The 20,904-nt window shown below is 44.7% G+C and overlaps 1 non-coding gene across 1 annotated transcript; it reads left to right on the top strand.

Annotated features, from left to right (window-relative positions):
• Positions 1 to 902: 902 nt before the first annotated feature.
• Trnat-ugu (transfer RNA threonine (anticodon UGU)) lies at positions 903 to 979 on the top strand. The gene has a single exon. It is a non-coding gene; the product is annotated as a tRNA-Thr (tRNA).
• The last annotated feature ends 19,925 nt before the right edge of the window (positions 980 to 20,904 follow it).

The following is a 20,904-nucleotide window of genomic DNA, read 5'->3' as shown; positions in this document are numbered from 1 at the left end:
GAGAGTAGCTATTCCTATGAAATGAAATGACATTCCAAGTCAGTGATTTTAGAACGAAGTATGTATTCAGAAGAAAAATTTCGCGTGATCTTCAGTCACCACTTTGGTCTGAACTATACTACGCTTAACAAATTGAACAATCATTTGAAAAGAGTACAATATTAAAAGATAATTTCTATAAAAACCAAACAGTTGACCCAGTTGATATGTTAATGCGTGATTCAGGCAAGTGGGATGCTCTCAGCTCTGAGAAAGTTAACAATGTTAAATAGCTGACAACATTCATTGCTACAAACTAGCTGCGCAGTGCAGTAGTCTTACCTCAAATTTTTACTTTCAAAAATAATAACTGTATTCAAAATTTATACTCCTTTCGCCTTCCGCTAGATACATCATATTCATCCTTGCTGCCCTTTACAATAAATCTTTCTTCATCTAACATATACTATCACACGTCAACGCAGCACTACTGCGTACGTCCATCACCTACCATATTTCAAGTAAGAATGTGTCACACTGAGCAGAGGGAAAGACTGTGCCACGCAAGATCACAGATTGTTTAACATAACTATATATGACGGTAGTATCTGTTCCCGAAAGAACAGTTACCGTGGATGACCATGCAGCTTTGCTAGAAATGAAATGATAATTAAATGGACACCCTACACTACCGTCATATATAGTTAAAATATGGCTTCCCGGCCATTAACCTTCTTGTGCGAACGCACACGCTATGCCCGAACTCGTACGGGACTTGGTAGATTAATCTGCCACGAGTAATGAGTATGATGGGCAAACATCTATTAGGCGCACTACGAATGTAGTGGTGTGGACATGTTGGGAATGTGGATCCGACGGGGAGCGTGCAAGGAATAAGCCCCTGCAGACGCACTATCCTCTGTGCCCGCGGTGGCTCAGATGGATAGAGCGTCTGCCATGTAAGCAGGAGATCCCGGGTTCGAGTCCCGGTCGGGGACCACATTTTCAACATGTCCCCAATTAAGTACATCAACGCCTGTTTGCAGCTAGGATGTCCATTAAATTATCGTTCCATGTTTAACATAACTTTCTGTCCCTCTGACTTGCACATCGATAACTTACAAAAATCGAAATGACATCGCCACCTTACATAGTGCGTGGGAACAGCTATTGTTCATAAGCCTCCGGATCAACTCGAAACGGCTTAATTTTATCTTACTGTTTTTTAAAGATGTACATAAAAAGAAGCAACATATTGGTTGAATCTTCCAGGAACGTGTGATGACGTTCACGGAATTATAAAACTAAAGCACTCAGTGTGATGCACAACATCGCTTTTGTAGCGCCTGCTACCGGAGTAGAGGCTTCTCTTACTGCGAAATGTCGTGTGGACACCCACTGCTGGTGGATACCAGTACACAGAGACCGATTATTGCCCTTATACGTAATAGATGTTGTAACGCGCTTCCGCTGCTTACCAGGTTGCGCACGATTCATCGGTTCGGCATCCAACAGGAGTCAGCACCATGAAGACAAGAACAAAGGAGTTCTCTAATCGAACGAAATAGGTTCCCATTGTAGAACAACTGCTAAAACAGACTGTAAGAAACGACATTAAGATATTTTTACGAGGTTTCACCACATGACTTTATTGCCATGCTTTTCATTCATCTTGTCGATTTCGACGCCTTCGGCGTTAGTGGTCGCATTCGTCGTCGATGTCGATGCTGATGTCGATGTCGTCGTCGTCGTCGTCGTCGTCGTCGTCGTCGTCTGTCCGAAGACCGATTTGATGCATCGTCCAATGCTAATGTAACCTGTGCAATCCACTTCATCTCTGAACAGCTAACTCAGCCTGTAACGTGCGCGTGGGGCACACAATGTTCCTTAAAGCCTGTACTATAGTAAGTGAACGGGCTTCACCTTATGAGAAGGGATTTTCGTATAGATATCGACCGCGTGTACCTGAATGGTGGCAAATCAGACACACCCACTCGGTAATAGCAATGATCCGTCAAGCAAGTTCGAAATGTAATTACACGTCAGTATGGACCAAAAGCAATACTGCAGATGCTACCAATTTAATAATAATACGGTCGCCGGCCTAATTAGGCATTAACTGAGTTTCTAAGATGTACAAGTTGGTGTATATTCATGCAAAACAACACGTAGTAACACTGCATAATATAGTAAAATTTTAGAACCAAAAAATCTATTGAACTGATAGTTTCACGTTCTGTACTGATATGGAAAAACCATGAATACATAACACTACACTATAATGTTTACTACAAAACTTCGTACTGTCTATTGATCTGATTAAAATCGGGCATAGGTTACCCTAGAAATAGCAATTTCGAGCCACACACAAAATGTCAATTTTGATAAAGATAAAACACTGATAAATTTTGACTTGTATATTGACTTCAACTTTTATGGTCAAACCAATGTGGAACACTTCAGAATTCAAATGAATAAGGGGGGGGGGGGGGGAGAACCTGAAACTGTTATGATCACTATATTAAAAAATTGATTACTGAAATTATCATGCGTTCAAGATTTTCAGTATATGAGTTACTACTCTTTTTATCTTATTTACTTCTCATTTAAATACCTTTATATCTGTCTCGAAATAATTAAACTTCATTACTATATCAATATTAAAGTTACCTTTCAACTTCGTTAGACCTTCGTTATTCATTTACTGGTTCATTAAAAAAAACAGTTCTTTAAACACCATTCTAACATAGCTAGGTCTGCAAGTAATTATTATTAACACAAAATTTAATTTTTCATTTCGGGACACTCGGATTGCACAACATTTGGAAAGGACCCTGTCTAGGTTATTGTGAGGATAATTAAATGAGGGGAAAGTTCTGGTAAAATTTAGTTTATTATTGAACAGTTCACTCTACGGTCTATACGAATACAGTACTAAAAGTTTCAACCTGCTTTTATCGATGCGGCGGTTGGCGAGCGGCGAGATGGCGAGGCACAGAGCACACATACAACCACAGCTATGGCTCTTGACGTATCGGAACTTTAATTCTTCTTAGCGTCGCAATACTTTCCCATTTAGTGCCTATGGAATATTGCCATGCTGTTTGGGCGTTGGAACAGCATACCCGAGGCTCATTGAAACTACGTCTTCCAGGAGAGCCTCCTCGCTCCAGAACGTGTTGCTCAGACCAATGCCAAACTCCAACTACTACTGCTGAGTCCGTTGTGCCGTACAACGCCCGCGTGCATTTTCCCGCGCTCGCCTGCCATCCACCTTTTACCGCTCCCTTACAGACAGGGTATTTACCCGAGGTTTTGCATTCTACATATCCTAACACATAGCCTACGTATGGACCAGACGCACAGTTATAATTTTAAACATCTTACAACAGTCTCAACATTTGTTACATTTCAATTCTATTACAATATTGCTTGACATTTGACATAAACATTAATATTCACATTGAAAATTGTTTAGAGTTTTCTTAACACAATGGCATGAAACAAAAAAGAAATGAAATCAGAACATCAATTACACTAATTTATCGAAAAATCAGATGGAAAAAATTTACTTATATGTACAATAGTACAGCGTCGTTGTTGTTACAAGCCTACGTCGACTTGAACTTGCTAACTGCCCCTCTATTATCTCCTATAAGTCTGTATACAACACTTTGGTATCAGTTCAGTTTAACAATAGGTTTTTGTATATTACCTTTATGTTTCATTGCATCCACATTGCACCCCTCCTTTTCTTTTACAGTTCGTCATTTTTTCCAAGTTCCCCATTATTTTCACTGCGAAGACCTGCGCTATGTGACTTTCACTATCGTTGTTTACGAAATGTTCCTAAACACTGTCGGTCAGAGTTGCGTAGTAAAGGTCTTCACAGTGAAGGTAACGGGGAAACCAGGAAAAATGACAAACTGTGACAGAACACAAGTGCAGTAAAATACATAGTGCCCATGAAAACCATAGTAAGTGCGAACAAGAACGAAAATGAAACGCCGCCAATGATACTTAAACTTAAGCGAAACATGTGTGGGAAATACGGGAAAAGATAAAACTATATGTTGCTCAAGGAGGATTCCTTCAAAACCCGAAACGTGACTTAAAGCTGAGCATGTCTTATAATGTCTGTGTTTTTGTTTGTTACCGATCAGGAAAAGAACGTTCTTAGAACAACTTAACGCTAATTAAGTTTTTGAACTCGGCTGTTAGTTGCTAGATGCACATCACTATAAACTGAAGCGCCAAAGAAACTGGTAAAGGCATGCGTATTCAAATATAGAGATATGTAAACATGCAGAATACGGCGCTGCGGCCGGCAATGCCTATATAAGACGACAAGTGTCTGGCGGAGTTGTTAGATCGGGTACTGCGGCTATGGCAGGTTATCAGGATTTGAGTGAGTTTGAACGTGGTGTTGTAGTCGGCGCATTGGCGATGGGACAAAGCATCTCCGAGGTAGCTATGAAGTGCGTATTCTCCCGTACGACCATTTCATGAGTGTACCGTAAATATCAGGAATCCGATAAAACATCAGATCACTGCTTTCTCTGCGGCCGGAAAAAGATCCTGCAAGAACGTGACCAACGACGACTGAAGAGAATCGTTCAGTATGACAGAAGTGCAACCCTTCCGGAAATTGCTGCAGATTCCAATGCTGGGCCATCAAGTGTCAGCGTGCGAACCATTTAACGAAACATCATCGATATGGGCTTTCGGAGCCGAAGACCCACTCGTCTACCCTTCATGGCTTCACGACACAAAACTTTTGTCGCCTGGGCCCGTCAACACCGACATTGGACTGGTGACGACTGGAAACTAGATGCCAGGTCGAACGAGTCTTGGTTCAAATTGCATCGAGCGGATAAACATCTACGGGTTTGGAGACAACCTCGTGAGCCCATGGACCCTGAATGTCAGCAGGTGACTTTTGAAGCTGGTGGAGGCTCTATAATGGTGTGAGGCGTGTGCAGTTGGGGTGATACGGGATCCATGATGCGTCTAGATACGATTCTGACAGGTGACACATACGTAAGCATCCTATCTGATCACCTGCATCCATTCATGTCCAATCTGCATTCCGACACACTTGTGCAATTCCAGCAGAACAATGCGACACCACACACCTCCAGAATTGCTACAGAGTAGCTCCAAGAACACACACCGAGCGAGGTGGCGCAGTGGTTAGCACACTGGACTCGCATTCGGGAGGACGACGGTTCAATCCCGCGTCCGGCCATCCAGATTTAGGTTTTCCGTGATTTCCCTAAATCGTTTCAGGCAAATGCAGGGATGGTTCCTTTGAAAGGGCACGGCCGATTTCCTTCCCCATCCTTCCCTAATCCGAGCTTGTGCTCCGTCTCTAATGACCTCGTTGTTGACGGGACGTTAAACACCAATATCCTCCTCCTCCAAGAACACTCTTCTGAGTGTAAAGCCTTCCACTGTCCACCGAGCTCCCCAGACATGGGCATCATTCAGGACATCTGGTATGCCTTGCAACGTATTATTCAGAAGATATCTCCACCCCCTCGTACTCTTACGGATTTATGGACACCCCTACAGTAAGCATGTGTGTCAATTCCCTCCAGAACTACTTCAGACATTAGAGTCCATGCCACGTGCTCGCGGGGGCCTACACGATATTATGCAGGTGTACCAATCTTTTTGTCTCTTCAGTGTACAAAGACCTAGTGAAAGCTTCGCTGAATGACCTCAGACGATAAAGAAAACTGGAGTTGCAAATGAAATTTCTTAACTGGCCTTCAAAGTAATCACTATTAGCTGGAACACAATTCCGACAGAGGTTGTTGGACTCTGTCAGCAAACGTTTCTTGTGAACCAGAATGAGATTTTCACTCTGCAGCGGAGTGTCCGCTGATATGAAACGTCCTGGCAGATTAAAACTGTGTGCCCGACCGAGACTCGAACTCGGGACCTTTGCTTCTCGCGGGCAAGTGCTCTACCAACTGAGCTACCGAATGACGACTCACGCCCGGTACTCACAGCTTTACTTCTGCCAGTACCTCGTCTCCTACCTTCCAAACTTTACAGAAGCTCTCCTGCGAACCTTGCACTAACAGTTGTTTTAAAGTGTCTTAACAAAACTTTGCAGTTCTCTGCGAAGTTTCCAATCAAACTTGAAGAGCTCCTGTTCAATTCCGTTTGTTTCAGTAAAGCATTGAACAATAAACGGAACAATCTTTCCAGTCTTGTGGTTCGATGCGGCGGTGCGTATGTCGTAAAATGAAAATTCTTGCAATGGTTTTATGAATTCGGACACGGAGTGTGATGCGAGAGTATTTTTAGCAATCGCTGTATCTTTGGTCCTGGCTGTAGACTGCTTTACGGCGACTATGGAGTCAGGATACAAAGTCATGGTAACAGAAGAATTGATAATGCCTGATAACTTTATAAGATGCTGTTAGCTCTGCAGCACCAGCAAGCAGTTCTTCCGGAGTATCTTCTTTAATAATGAATGTGGAAATAGGCCTTGATGCCGATGCTACCGCGAAAATGTTTGTATGGTTCATTGGAGAAATATGATGCCTCACATCTGCCTTATCGCCGTGAGTTGCTGAGATGAAACGGTTACATATCTCGCACAACGCTTCCCCATCGGTGCGTCCTTTCTTGACAAAAGAGCACAATTCTGTGTAATCACCCAAAAAGTGACGCTTTCACTTTCCATTCTTAGGCAGTTTCGTAAGCTATGATATCTGCAGCTTCTAGAACAGTTTCTGTCCGAAATGTTTGGAGTAGTTTACAGCTGAATGTTCGTTAGCACAGTGGTAAAAACAAGGCCCGTATCGTGAATGAATGCTATCAGATGGGCTAGCACTCCTGAAAGAAAGGATATTGCGGAGACATGGCTTAGCCACAGCCTGGGGGATGTTTCCAGAATGAGATTTTCACTCTGCAGCGGAGTGTGCGCTGATATGAAACTTCCTGGCAGATTAAAACTGTGTGCCCGACCGAGACTCGAACTCGGGACCTTTGCCAAGTTCCTCACGCGTTCTTTGATATCCACAACGCCCGCGTGCTGAACTTAATTGCTGAACGCAAGGTAGTGTTCTTCACAATCCTCCTTATTCTCCAGATTTAGCGCCAGCAGACATCTTTCCATTTCCCCCGCTACATTAGCGCTCAGATGCTTACTCTTACAAATGTCCAGCGTGACCACGGTGCTTCGAGCGATTCCACAAGTAGCGTTTGCTGACAGTTTCTAGCTGCTTTACAACGAATGCCAGGAGCGTGTTGTAGCTCATGGTGTTTACGTCGAAGACCAGTGAAGGTAATTTATTTATAACCCTTGTTTCCTTTTTTTCTGAGACCAAAATATCCAGAGGCACTTTCTAAAATACGGCTGAGAACCGCAGGCTGCGCAAGTAACTGATCCACGTCGTGCGTGGGTCTGTCAGGGAATGTAGCGCGGGCTTGCATCGCGCAGCTGTGCAGGGGCAGAGACTGGCGGCCCGGGGGCAGCCATCGGTGAGCAGCGGCAGATGCAGATGCGTGTCTGCGAATCCGCGCCTCGGGCTGTGTGGACACAGTAGGGGCTGCTGAATATTCACGCTGCGTGCGGGCTCCCCGCGCTGTGCGTGCCGCGTGGTGCGTGAGCCGCCGCAAACCTGCATGCACGCCTCCGGGGCACCAGGGTTTGTATGTGGGGTTGCTAAAGTGGGTGGCGCTCCGTCTGTAGCACGCGAGTTGAAAGTGGCACTTCAACTCCATCCGCAGTTACACTACTGGCCTTTAAAATTGCTACACCACGAAGATGACCTGCTACAGACGCAAAATTTAACTGACAGGAAGAAGATGCTGAGATATACAAATAATTAGCTTTTCAGAGCATTCACACAAGGATGGCGCCGGTGGCGACACCTACAACGTGCTAACATGAGGGAAGTTTCCAACCGATTTCTCATACACAAACAGCAGTTGACCGGCGTTGCCTAGTGAAACGTTGTTGTGATGCCCCGTGTAAGGAGAAGAAATGCGTACCATTACGTTTCCGACTTTGATAAAGGTCGGATTGTAGCCTATCGCGATTGCGGTTTATTGTATCGCGACATTGCTGCTCGCATCGGTCGACATCCAGTGTCTGCTAGCAGTGTGGTGTCACCGCCAGACACAACACTTGCTACGTGGTAGCCTTTAAATCAGCCGCGGTCCGTTAGGATACGTCGGACCCGCGTACCGCCACTATCAGTGATTGCAGACCGAGCGCCGCCACACGGCAGGTCTAGAGACACTTCCTAGCACTCGCCCCAGTTGTACAGCCGACTTTGCTAGCGATGGTTCACTGACAAATTACGCTCTCATTTGCCGAGACGATAGTTAGCATAGCCTTCAGCTACGTCATTTGCTACGACCTAGCAAGGCGCCATTACCAGTTACTATTGATGCTGTAAAACATGTACCGTCAAGAGCGATGTTCACCATTTATGGATTAAAGTTAAGTATTCCACAGCTACGTCATTTTTTGGCTAATGTTATTTCCTTGACCTGTTCCAGACCTCACGCCAGCCTGCGTGAGCTAAAACGCATGCCTTTCGGCTTCCTCTCATAGAGGGTTGGCTATCTTGCCAATCCACAACAAGCAGAATATGGAATAGGTGGGTTCAGGAGGGTAATATGGAACGCCGTGCTGGATCCAACGGCCTCGTATCACTAGAAGTCGAGATGACAGGTACCTTATCCGCACGGCTGTAACGGATCGTGCAGCCACCCTGAGTCAACAGATGGGGACGTTTGCAAGACAACAACCATCATCCACGAATAGTTCGACGACGTTTGCAGCACCACAGACTATCAGCTCGGAGACGGTGGCTGCGGTTTACCCTTGACGCTGCAGCGTCAGGAGCGCCTGCGATGGTGTACCCAACAACGAACCTGGGTGCACGAATGGCAAAACGTCATTTTTTCGGATGAATCCAGGTTCTGTTTACAGCATCATGATGGTCGCAGCCTTGTTTGCGACATCGCGGTGAGCGCACATTGGAAGCGTGTATTCGTCATCGCCATAGTGGCGTATCACCTGGCGTCATGGTATAGGGTGCTATTGGTTACACGTCTCGGTCACCTCTTGTTCGCATTGACGGCACTTTCAACAGTGGACGTTACATTTCAGATGTGTTACGACCCGTGGTTCTACCCTTCATTGGGTGTCTGCGAAACCCTACATTTCAGTAGGATAATGCACGATCGCATGTTGCAGGTCCTGTACGGGTTTTTCTGGATACAGAAAATGTTCGACTGCTGCTCTGGCCAGCACATTCTCCAGATCTCTCACCAATTGAAAACATCTGGTCAATGGTGGCCGAGCAACTGGCTCGTCACAATACGCCAGTCACTGCTGCTGATGAACTGTGGTATCGTGTTAAAGCTGCATGGGCAGCTGCACCTGTACACACCATCCAAGCTCTGTTTGACTCTATGCCCAGGCTTATGAAGGCCGTTATTACGGCCAGAGGTGGTTGCTCAAGGTATGCACCCAAAATTGAGTGAAAATGTAATCATATGTCAGTTCTAGTATAATATATTTATCCAATAAATACCCGTTTATCATCTGTATTTCTTCTTGGTGTAGCAATTTTAATGGCCAGTAGTGTATTTTAGACGTCTCATCTGGTGTCATTATGGGTTGCAGCAGTATTCTCTCCTGATATACAGGCGTTGAGCAACTATGGGAACACCTAAAACACATAACATTATTATGCTCAACACAGTGTAAGAAAACCGTCGGTATTTAAAACATCTTTCAATCGCCTCGGAACAGATAACTGCAGGTCTTGTATGGTTTTCAATGGAATCCTACACAATTCTTCTCGCAAGATAGTCGTAATAAGGCAACAGTGATGGAGGTGGGGAGCGATAACTGAGGCTTATCTCCAAAAGAGATGACAAAGGCTGAATTACGCTGAGATCTTGTGACTGTGCGGCCAGAGGTGTGAAAGTTCATCCTCGTGCCCACAAAACCAGTCTTGGAAGGTGTGATCTGTGAGACCAGGAGCCCTGCCGTCTTGGAACGAAGCATTACCATTTGGCAACAACAATGGTACCATATGATGAACCTGATCATCTACATCTGCATCGATACTCAACAAATCACACTTAATTGCCTGGCAGAGGGTTCATCGAACCACTTTCGCCGGCCTTTGTGGCCGAGCGGTTCTTGGCGCATCAGTCTGGAACCGCGCGACCGCTACGGTCGCAGGTTCGAATTCTGCCTCGGGCATGGAAGTGTGTGCTGTCCTTAGGTTAGTTATGTTTAAGTAGTTTTAACTTACAGGGGACTGATGACCTCAGATGTTAAGTCCCATAGTGCTCAGAGCCATTTGAACCATTTTTTGAACCACTTTCACAATAATTCCCTACTATTCCAACCTCAGACAGCGGGCGGAAAGAAGAACTACTGTATCTTTCTGTCGATCTCTGATTTCCCTTATTTTATAATCGCAAATGTTTTCGCAATCGGTGGAGAAAGTTCGTGATTGAAATTTCGTCAGAAGATTCCACCGCAACGGAAAACGCCTTTGTTCTAATGATGCCCACCCCAAATCCTGTGTTACGTCAGTGCTCTAAAATGTTCCCATAATCCTTGACAGTAATGCGATGTTGTAGAATACCTATAGGTCCCATGGAACACCACCATACGCCTGGCATTATTCACTCTTAGGACGTAAACTCGTCCCGAGGTAAGAAACAGTTTGAAACAAGATTCATATGACCTAATGACTATTTGCATTGCTTTTATGCATCTGTGTAAGTGACGAGAGGTTTTGTAATTCTAGTTAGCCCTGGGATCCTTTCTTACGAGCTCCCTTTGTGTTGTTGTAGTGTACAACGCCCTCAATGGCATTGTAGCGAGAAGGAAGTGCTTCTCTGGGCGGTATCACCAACCTGGTGTCTTGTTGCTTTGGTAAGTCCCCCGTCGCACAGTAGTAGCGCTCAGTCGACAGGTACCATGTAGGTGGTGATTCTGCTGAAGTGGAGTGTTTAGGGAGGAGGAGGAGGAGGTAAGTGTTTAACGTCCCGTCGACAACGAGGTCATTAGAGACGGAGCGCAAGCTCGGGTGAGGGAAGGATGGGGAAGGAAATCGGCCGTGCCCTTTCAAAGGAACCATCCCGGCATTTGCCTGAAGCGATTTAGGGAAATCACGGAAAACCTAAGAAGGATGGCCGGAGACGGGATTGAACCGTCGTCCTCCCGAATGCGAGTCCAGTGTGCTAACCACTGCGCCACCTCGCTCGGTGGAGTGTTTAGGGATACCAGTTGTTAATTGTCAACAACGTTTGTACTTCGCTTGTTTTAATGCAGAAATTGCTTTGTCACATACGTCACAGAATCAGCATTTGCAATATGGCGGCTCTGGAATACGCCGTTATATTCGACCCTTTACACACATTAACACAGTTTTCTGAGAATGACAGACACTGCTCACGACACGCGGCGTTCTGATAACTAATAACTTCACTTTATATCTTGTTTGGCCGTGCGTTTTGAGTGGCGCCTTGCTACTTACTCGCCCTGTCTTCCGGAAGGTCAAGAGACCCCCCCTTTTCTCCCTCTGCCAATAACGCCGCTTCTCTCGTTTCATATATATATCTCCACACTTTCAGCCAATGGGCGTTCAGATCGCTGTAGCTAGGCGGATCTAACGTCACGTTTGCGGACACAGTGACGGAATTTTATCTCGGAACACTTTCTCAGATTCTAAGACCCTACTCTCGAATAGTCGGATTTTGTCCTTATTAAGGTTGTACAACGATTCCTCCTATGATTTCATCTCTAATGATCCTTGCTGACGCTTAATTGTAAGATGTACATGTAGCCTGGCTGCTACTGAGCATTCCCGATCGCATAAATACGCATAATACGAGGTGCATTCAAGTTCTAACGCCTCCGATTTTTTTTCTAATTAACTACTCACCAGAAATCGATGAAACTGGCGTTACTTCTCGACGTAATCGCCCTGCAGACGTACATAGTTTTCACAACGCTGACGCCATGATTCCATGCCAGCGGCGAAGGCTTCTTTAGGAGTCTGTTTTGACCACTGGAAAATCGCTGAGGCAATAGCAGCACGGCTGGTGAATGTGCGGCCACGGAGAGTGTCTTTCATTGTTGGAAAAAGCCAAAAGTCACTAGGAGCCAGGTCAGGTGAGTAGGGAGCATGAGGAATCACTTCAAAGTTGTTATCACGAAGAAACTGTTGCGTAACGTTAGCTCGATGTGCGGGTGCGTTGTCTTGGTGAAACAGCACACGCGCAGCCCTTCCCGGACGTTTTTGTTGCAATGCAGGAAGGAATTTGTTCTTCAAAACAGTTTCGTAGGATGCACCTGTTACCGTAGTGCCCTTTGGAATGCAATGGGTAAGGATTACGCCCTCGCTGTCCCAGAACATGGACACCATCATTTTTTCGGCACTGGTGGTTACCAGAAATTTTTTTGGTGGCGGTGAATCTGTGTGCTTCCATTGAGCTGACTGGCGCTTTGTTTCTGGATTGAAAAATGGCATCCACGTCTCAGCCATTGTCATAACCGACGAAAAGAAAGACCCATTCGTGATGTCGTTGCGCGTCAACATTGCTCGGCAACACGCCACACGGACAGCCGTGTGGTCGTCGATCAGCATTCGTGGCACTTTTTGCATTTTCAGATCGTCATGCAGGATTGTGTGCACAGAACCCACAGAAATGCCAACTCTGGAGGCGATCTGTTCAACAGTTATTCGGCGATCCCCCAAAACAATTCTCTCCACTTTCTCGATCATGTCGTCAGACCGGCTTGTGCGAGCCCGAGGTTGTTTCGGTTTGTTGTCACACGATGTTCTGCCTTCATTAAACTGTTGCACCCACGAACGCACTTTCGACACATCCATAACTCCATCACCACATGTCCCCTTCAACTGTCGATGAATTTCAATTGGTTTCACACCACGCAAATTCAGAAAACGAATGATTGCATGCTGTTCAAGTAAGGAAAACGTCGCCATTTTAAGTATTTAAAACAGTTCTCATTCTCGCCGCTGGCGGTAAAATTCCATCTGCCGTACGCTGCTGCCATCTCTGGGACGTATTGACAATGAACGCGGCCTCATTTTAAAACAATGCGCATGTTTCTCTCTCTTTCCAGTCCGGAGAAAAAAAATCGGAGGCCTTAGAATTTGAATGCACCTCGTACTTGGCTTAAACACTTGAAGGGAAGGCACATACGCATTACAAGTGCTACAGGGGTTTGCAAGTGCGACATTCAGTTCTACAGTGACGTTTACAACTGTCGTTCTCTCATTTTACGTCACAATCCCCCTCAGTGACTGTCCGTCAAGACCACTCCGAACACACTTTCATTCGTGTTGTTATTTGCCGGAGGGTTTTTCCAGATTTCGTAGTATACAGTATAAACTTTCGAATGCGGCTTCCTGACACACCAAATAATTCGACTATCTTGGTTATGGAAGCAACTATCATATGAACACCACCAATTTGCCCAAGTTCGAATCCCCTTAGTTCCGACATAATGCAGCCTCAAGCACACGGAACAAAGTTCTGATTACGTGCTCTATTATTTTCAAAACTTTAAAAATAGAAACGTGTGCTCATAATAGTAAAGTGTTATTTCTCTCAATTCAGTACTTCTGACTGTTACTTTCTCTCCACAAATCTTGGCAGTATGGCCTAGAGCTCCTTGTAACGGAATAGTTGGCACTCTGTTAGTGGCGACAGAAGAATTTCTTATGACACCCTACACCGAAAACCAACTCCGCCTCACCAAAAACTACTCATTGTCACACATTAAAATAAAACCAATACCCAGAAAAGGACACCAATTATACAAATAAACCTTGAACTGCTTTATATTTCCACCTTACTGGCTTATTAATTCCATTTCGAGAATGATGAATATATTAGGTATGTTCATTACCGACAATAAGCTACTCATCATGAACTTTGAAATCGGTAATTATTTGCCGTCATACTATCGATAATATGAAGCAAATTAATTTAGTTATAAACACTAAACCTCCTATTGTGTATATAATTTAACTCATTCCCTTATATAAAATAGCTTCAGACGTCGGATTACTTTACAAATGAGTTGATGTGTTAAATATTGGACGTTAAACATGTAAGCGAGAAAAAGTTTACAGAAGGTTTGAAATCGTGCTTAAAATTTGTTCGAAGTTCCTAAGTGCTCTTATTACCAAACAAAAAATTAAAATACTCTGAGTAATTTGCACTCCATTTTAAGGAGAAGCAGATTTTTCACGCATCTCAACGTTTAAGTCATATCTACTGATCTATGTTTCGTACAATAATATAATATTGCAGATACATTCAGTGATGTATTTGGATACTCTGTTGCGAATAGAGTTAGTAGTAAAGAAGTAATAAACTGGTCTGCCATACATGATGCTACAGTTTCACTGCACGTCATTTTAAGCAAAATAGAGTTTTTCGCACACCTAAATGTCTTTGATATTGTATCTCCTGAACTATGTTACTTTCATTGATATAATTTTGGAAGTACATTCAGTATCTGCAAAACGTGTTGCTAATAGAAAAGAAGCAATAAGTTTTAAGTGCGTGAACAGCGAAACTATAGTAAGCGATAGTCATTTTTTCTTTCATTATTTGTTGGTGGTGTCAGCGAGAATTAGTTTCGTAAATGTTTGAAATTATGTTCAAAGTTTTCTGGAAGTCACTAAATGCTCCATTCTCAAGAACTGGATGGATAAATTTATGATATTTGTACACAATCACCCTGCCTCAAGACAAGTATACAGGTTCTAGCTGCAGTACTCGTATCACTGTGTTAACTCTTAGCATACGATTACGTCTTAATGGCTAGATCATGATAGCATTTAAAATTTTTAAATTCGGTCAATGAGTACGCTACATATTGAAAATCAGTGTTTTGTTGTCTCTGGAAGTCGTTAGGTTGGCTACTTGCGACTGTTCTTGTGTTCTGGGTTCCGGTTTACGGGTTAGTAATACTGATAGGTGCCTGAAAAAAATTAAAATAATACGAGAAACTTTCACTGCTATGTTAATTAACACTGTATTTTTGTTTAATAGTAATAATTACGACAAAAACTAAAATCTCACAGTCACACTCAAGTTCCATTTACATATTTTGCTGAGTATTTAACACGCGTAAATATGACGAGAATATTTAATGCTAAAAAAAAATATAGTTGTAGTTTTCTTCCTTCAAAAACATAACCGCATATAAAACCAAATCATGGTAAAAAAACACGTCAAATCCCACTTTCGAGCCATGACATGAATTCATTCCCAATACAAAGTCTACAACTGACTTCTCGCTGTTTCCTCTCCTCCCTCGCAGGCCGTTGTGACCGAGCGCTTCTATGTGCTGCAGTCTGGAACCGCGCGACCGCTACGGACGCAGGTTAGAATTCTGCCTCGCACATGGATATGTGTGATGTCCTTAGATTAGTTAGGTTAAAGTAGTTCTAAGTTCTAGGGGACTGATGACCTCAGAAGTTAAGTCCCATAGTGCTCAGAGCCATTTGAACCTAATTTTGAACCTCTACTCTCTCGATAGCCCAGCCTTCCTGTTCACCTGTCGATAGTAATAGAAAATCGTCTTTAACAAAATTACAGAATCATTGAAGTTACACAGAATTTCGTTTTTATTTGAGCGGTGACGAGTTTCGGATTTTTGTCCACTGTCAAGCCATCCATGTAAGTCCTGCCGTAGCACCATAATACGTGTACACTTGACGCATGGGTGCTAGAACAGGGCTTAACAACTGGCCGGTTTTGAGCGCGAGTACTCGCGTCTGCTCAGGCACGTGCTCGCGAGCAGGTGCAAGGTCGTGGAGTAGGGAGGGAGGGGAAATGCGCGCGCACGTTTGAATGTGATCTCGCGTTCTTAGCAGATTTAACTAGCCATCTGAATGCTTTGAACATTTTACTACAAGGTAAACATTTGCTAATTACTCATTTCATAGATCGAATACGAGCTTTTAAAATGAAATTGACTCTTTGGGTGAGTCAGCTGGAAACAGGAAACCTAGCTCATTTTCCTAAATTATCAGCCATGCAAGATGTTCACAAAGACTGTGAAAGTTATTTACATAGTTTAGTTGATGAGCGCTTTCAAGATCTGACAGCACTAGACAGTGATTTTGATCTGTTCTTTCTATATTCAGCGAATATTTAAGACATACGTCCTCAGCTGCAGCAAGAAATTATTGACCTGCAGTGTGACAGAGAATACAGAGACATATTTCAGAACAAGAAAAACATTTTGGAATTCTACAGACACTTCCCTCAGGATAGATTTCCTCGTTTGCACAAACTGGCGGCTACAATAATATCAATGTTCGGTTCCACGTATGTTTGTGAACAACTGTTCTCTGCAATGAAATGTAACAAGACGTGCCTGAGAAACGCATTATCTGATAGAAATTTAAGCTGCACGCTGCCCCTAAAATGCACAAGAACAATTACTCCGAACATACACTCCTGGAAATGGAAAAAAGAACACATTGACACCGGTGTGTCAGACCCACCATACTTGCTCCGGACAGTGCGAGAGGGCTGTACAAGCAATGATCACACGCACGGCACAGCGGACACACCAGGAACCGCGGTGTTGGCCGTCGAATGGCGCTAGCCGCGCAGCATTTGTGCACCACCGCCGTCAGTGTCAGCCAGTTTGCCGTGGCATACGGAGCTCCATCGCAGTCTTTAACACTGGTAGCATGCCGCGACAGCGTGGACGTGAACAGTATGTGCAGTTGACGGACTTTGAGCGAGGGCGTATAATGGGCATGCGGGAGGCCGGGTGGACGTACCGCCGAATTGCTCAACACGTGGGGCGTGAGGTCTCCACAGTACATCGATGTTGTCGCCAGTGGTCGGCGGAAGGTGCACGTACCCGTCGACCTGGGACCGGACCGCAGCGACGCACGGATGCACGCCAAGACCGTAGGATCCTACGCAGTGCCGTAGGGGACCGCACCGCCACTTCCCAGCAAATTAGGGACACTGTTGCTCCTGGGGTATCGGCGAGGACCATTCGCAACCGTCTCCATGAAGCTGGGCTACAGTCCCGCACACCGTTAGGCCGTCTTCCGCTCACGCCCCAACATCGTGCAGCCCGCCTCCAGTGGTGTCGCGACAGGCGTGAATGGAGGGACGAATGGAGACGTGTCGTCTTCAGCGATGAGAGTCGCTTCTGCCTTGCTGCCAATGATGGTCGTATGCGTGTTTGGCGCCGTGCAGGTGAGCGCCACAATCAGGACTGCATACGACCGAGGCACACAGGGCCAACGCCCGGCATCATGGTGTGGGGAGCGATCTCCTACACTGGCCGTACACCACTGGTGATCGTCGAGGGGACACTGAATAGTGCACGGTACATCCAAACCGTCATCGAACCCATCGTTCTACCATTCCTAGACCGGCAAGGGAACTTGCTGTTCCAACAGGACAATGCACGTCCGCATGTATCCCGTGCCACCCAACGTGCTCTAGAAGGTGTAAGTCAACTACCGTGGCCAGCAAGATCTCCGGATCTGTCCCCCATTGAGCATGTTTGGGACTGGATGAAGCGTCGTCTCACGCGGTCTGCACGTCCAGCACGAACGCTGGTCCAACTGAGGCGCCAGGTGGAAATGGCATGGCAAGCCGTTCCACAGGACTACATCCAGCATCTCTACGATCGTCTCCAAGGGAGAATAGCAGCCTGCATTGCTGCGAAAGGTGGATATACACTGTACTAGTGCCGACATTGTGCATGCTCTGTTGCCTGTGTCTATGTGCCTGTGGTTCTGTCAGTGTGATCATGTGATGTATCTGACCCCAGGAATGTATCAATAAAGTTTCCCCTTCCTGGGACAATGAATTCACGGTGTTCTTATTTCAATTTCCAGGAGTGTAGACGCAATTGTAAAGGTCAAAAAGTACAAGATAACCGAGAATCCCACACTTCAGTGACACCTTTTATTGTGTTACAGTTCACAAATTAATGCGAACGTAGAGGCATACACTAAGCTAATAAAATTATGTGGCACGTGTACATTCTCCTTTATTTGTTTCATTTGTCGCAGTAATAATTCGTGAGTGATATCCCTGCAGGTGGCCGCGGATTTACATTGACTGACGAGTGACGGCAGCTGTTGTGTGCCCCACGTGACTCTCCCCACTCTCCGCTCTGGTCCGGTAGTGGGGGTAGCGTGCTCGCGCTGCTCCTTGCTCGCGCCTTGCTGCTCACAGCTTGCTCCGTGAGCACGTATGTTGTGAAGCCCTGTGCTAGAAACTATTTGCGTGCGACTGTCCAGTGCAGCATGCAGCACATGGCCACTCAAGGAATGTGGCCAGTGTACACACATTACGGTACAACGGTAGGACTTATTACGTGGATGACTTGATAGTGGACAAAAGTTCGAAACCGGCCGCCATATAAATAAAAACAAACTTTTGTGTAACTCTGATGGTTTTGAAATTTCATTGAATCGTAGTAAGCGGTTATCTGTTGCGGGAAATGAGTAAAGTGGTGTTACTTCGTCGTCCAGTGCTGCACTCCAGCGACAATAACGCGAGTCATCCGCCTGACGAACGGATGTCTTATTCCGGTTCGGCCCGAAAGCGCTGGGCCCCTACCATGTGCTGCCGGGCCCATGAGCTAACATGGGCTTAATTACACACACAACTGGAAGGCAGCATTTAATACCCGCTCCGACGTGTCATTCCCTAATCCATCACCTTCCCCGCAGACAACACCTCCGATCCATTAGAATTATGCAGATCTGACGCACCACTCTACTGGAGTACACGAACGTTGGCTCTGGCACGACAAATATTTTGTCTCGGCTAATAAGAGGAGCAATAGGATCGACTAGGGGCGGTATACCCCGAGGTTGTCGCCGGTTAGAGGGTGGGACGGGGGTCGCGGCAGGGTAAGTCCGGCCTGCGTCATTACAAACTCAGTCCAACCCCACCGTCAACCCCCACCCCGTCTCCAGCGCACCTCTTAATCCCAGCCCTCGCTGCCTCGGCACGCTTTTCATTTTCCCTTAGCTCGGCTCCGCTGCTCTGATAAAGCTCGCCAAAATTCACTCACGCAGCCCCTCAGCCACTGCTCCTTGTCCTCCACCTCACCTGCGTGGTAAACGGACCTGCAGTAGCAGCAGGTCAAGTAGTCTTGCTACTTCTTTTCTGTGACCGCACAGGTTTTCTGAGAGTGACTGATCAACGGAGTGCTTCCTGGTGATCAGCTGAGTTTTTGTTCCGATTTTACGCACAAGGTTTCATCAAACCAGGGGTCCCCTTCATTTGCAAAGGAATCTGTAGTCCATAGAGCTCGAACACTTTCAGACAAGCATACTCCAGATCATTTCGCGAGAGGTACAGAAGCGCTCAAAAGTACATTCTAAGACAAAAACCGACCCACCATAAAGGAATTACACCAATCGGACGGAAATCAGTAGATGTGATGCATATTTACAGACAAACAAATTATTGCAGTTGCAAGTTGCGTAACCGAATCGGTAGACGCAACTGAGTCAATTTTAGCCCGCAGGGTGTCTTGATTTTCATGAACAATAGTTGGCAGTTCTTTTATAGCCGGTTCGTGATTCTGATATGCATTTTCATGCCGCGAAAAAATAGGTTGAAAATGCTCACAAGTTTGTGTTTTTACATCATTACAGACTTTTTGACATTTAGATTCGATGTTAAGTAACTCTGCAGTTAAATCTTCGCGTGTTTGTTCAAGCATTGTGTCTAACTTTTGAAGCTGTTGCTGTGATAGTTTCTGATTTTGTTCTATTTGTTGCTGTGATTGTTTTTGATTTTGTTCTATTTGTTGCTGTGATTGTTTTTTATTTTGTTCTATTTGTTGCTGTGATTGTTTTTTATTTTGTTCTATTTGTTGCTGTGATTGTTCTTTATTTTGTTCTATTTGTTGCTGTGATTGTTTTTTATTTTGTTCTATTTGTTGCTGTGATTGTTTTTTATTTTGTTCTATTTGTTGCTGTGATTGTTTTTGATTTTGTTCCATTGCGTCTAATTTTTGAAGCTGTTGTCCCATTTGTCGCATTAATTGTAATAACAATGCATTGGTGTCTGAAACATGTTCCTCTATACTTTTGGGTAGTGCATTTGCACCGACAACATTAGCATTTTAAAAAGCAGAAAATATGTCCTGACTTGATTGAGAAACGGGCAATGACGCAAAACCTGAATCTACAGTATTTGCAAGACTGTGTCCTGTCATTTCGGATTCCTGGGGCGAGTTGTTGCCGACCGATCGATCGACAATACTACACTGTTCACTAGCTGTTTACACCATTATTTATCGCCTGGTACATTTCCCTATGCACAGTTACCAAATTACTATTCTGAAAATTTGTTAATTCATTACACGGTGGTGCTAACGCACTACTCTCGTCTTCACTGTCATTTACTTTGCAGCCCAGTGTTAGGTTCTTCACACGCCATAATTGTCAAAATATTTCACACGATAACACAGAGAAGCACAATTACAAGAGTAAAACAAGAAAACACATTAAAATAGCAATGAAAATAATATCCAATTAATTGCAAGAGCGGCTGCGAAATACGTGGTGCAAATATACATGCACGTCGCAACTGCTTTACACCACAACAATGAAAAATTACTACTTCAAAGGAGATTCTCTCTACAATTACGCGCTAGCAGTAAATAATAGCTACACTAACTGCACAAACTCCAAGAAAAAAAATCAGAAGATTCCAGTGAGGTATCCTTGGCCAAGGGTCGACATATGAAATTTCCCCTTTGCGTGAAAAGAATGACAGTGCTGGAAAAACTCTTACGCTATTTGATTTTCAAACAGCTGAGCAAAACTGAACGTACTGACATTTCTCTCTTCACTTATTCTGATCATCACTAAA

This window comes from Schistocerca cancellata, chromosome 12 (assembly GCF_023864275.1).
Source record: "Schistocerca cancellata isolate TAMUIC-IGC-003103 chromosome 12, iqSchCanc2.1, whole genome shotgun sequence".
In the NCBI taxonomy this organism is placed as follows: domain Eukaryota; kingdom Metazoa; phylum Arthropoda; class Insecta; order Orthoptera; family Acrididae; genus Schistocerca; species Schistocerca cancellata.
This window is presented reverse-complemented; position numbering and strand designations above follow the sequence as displayed.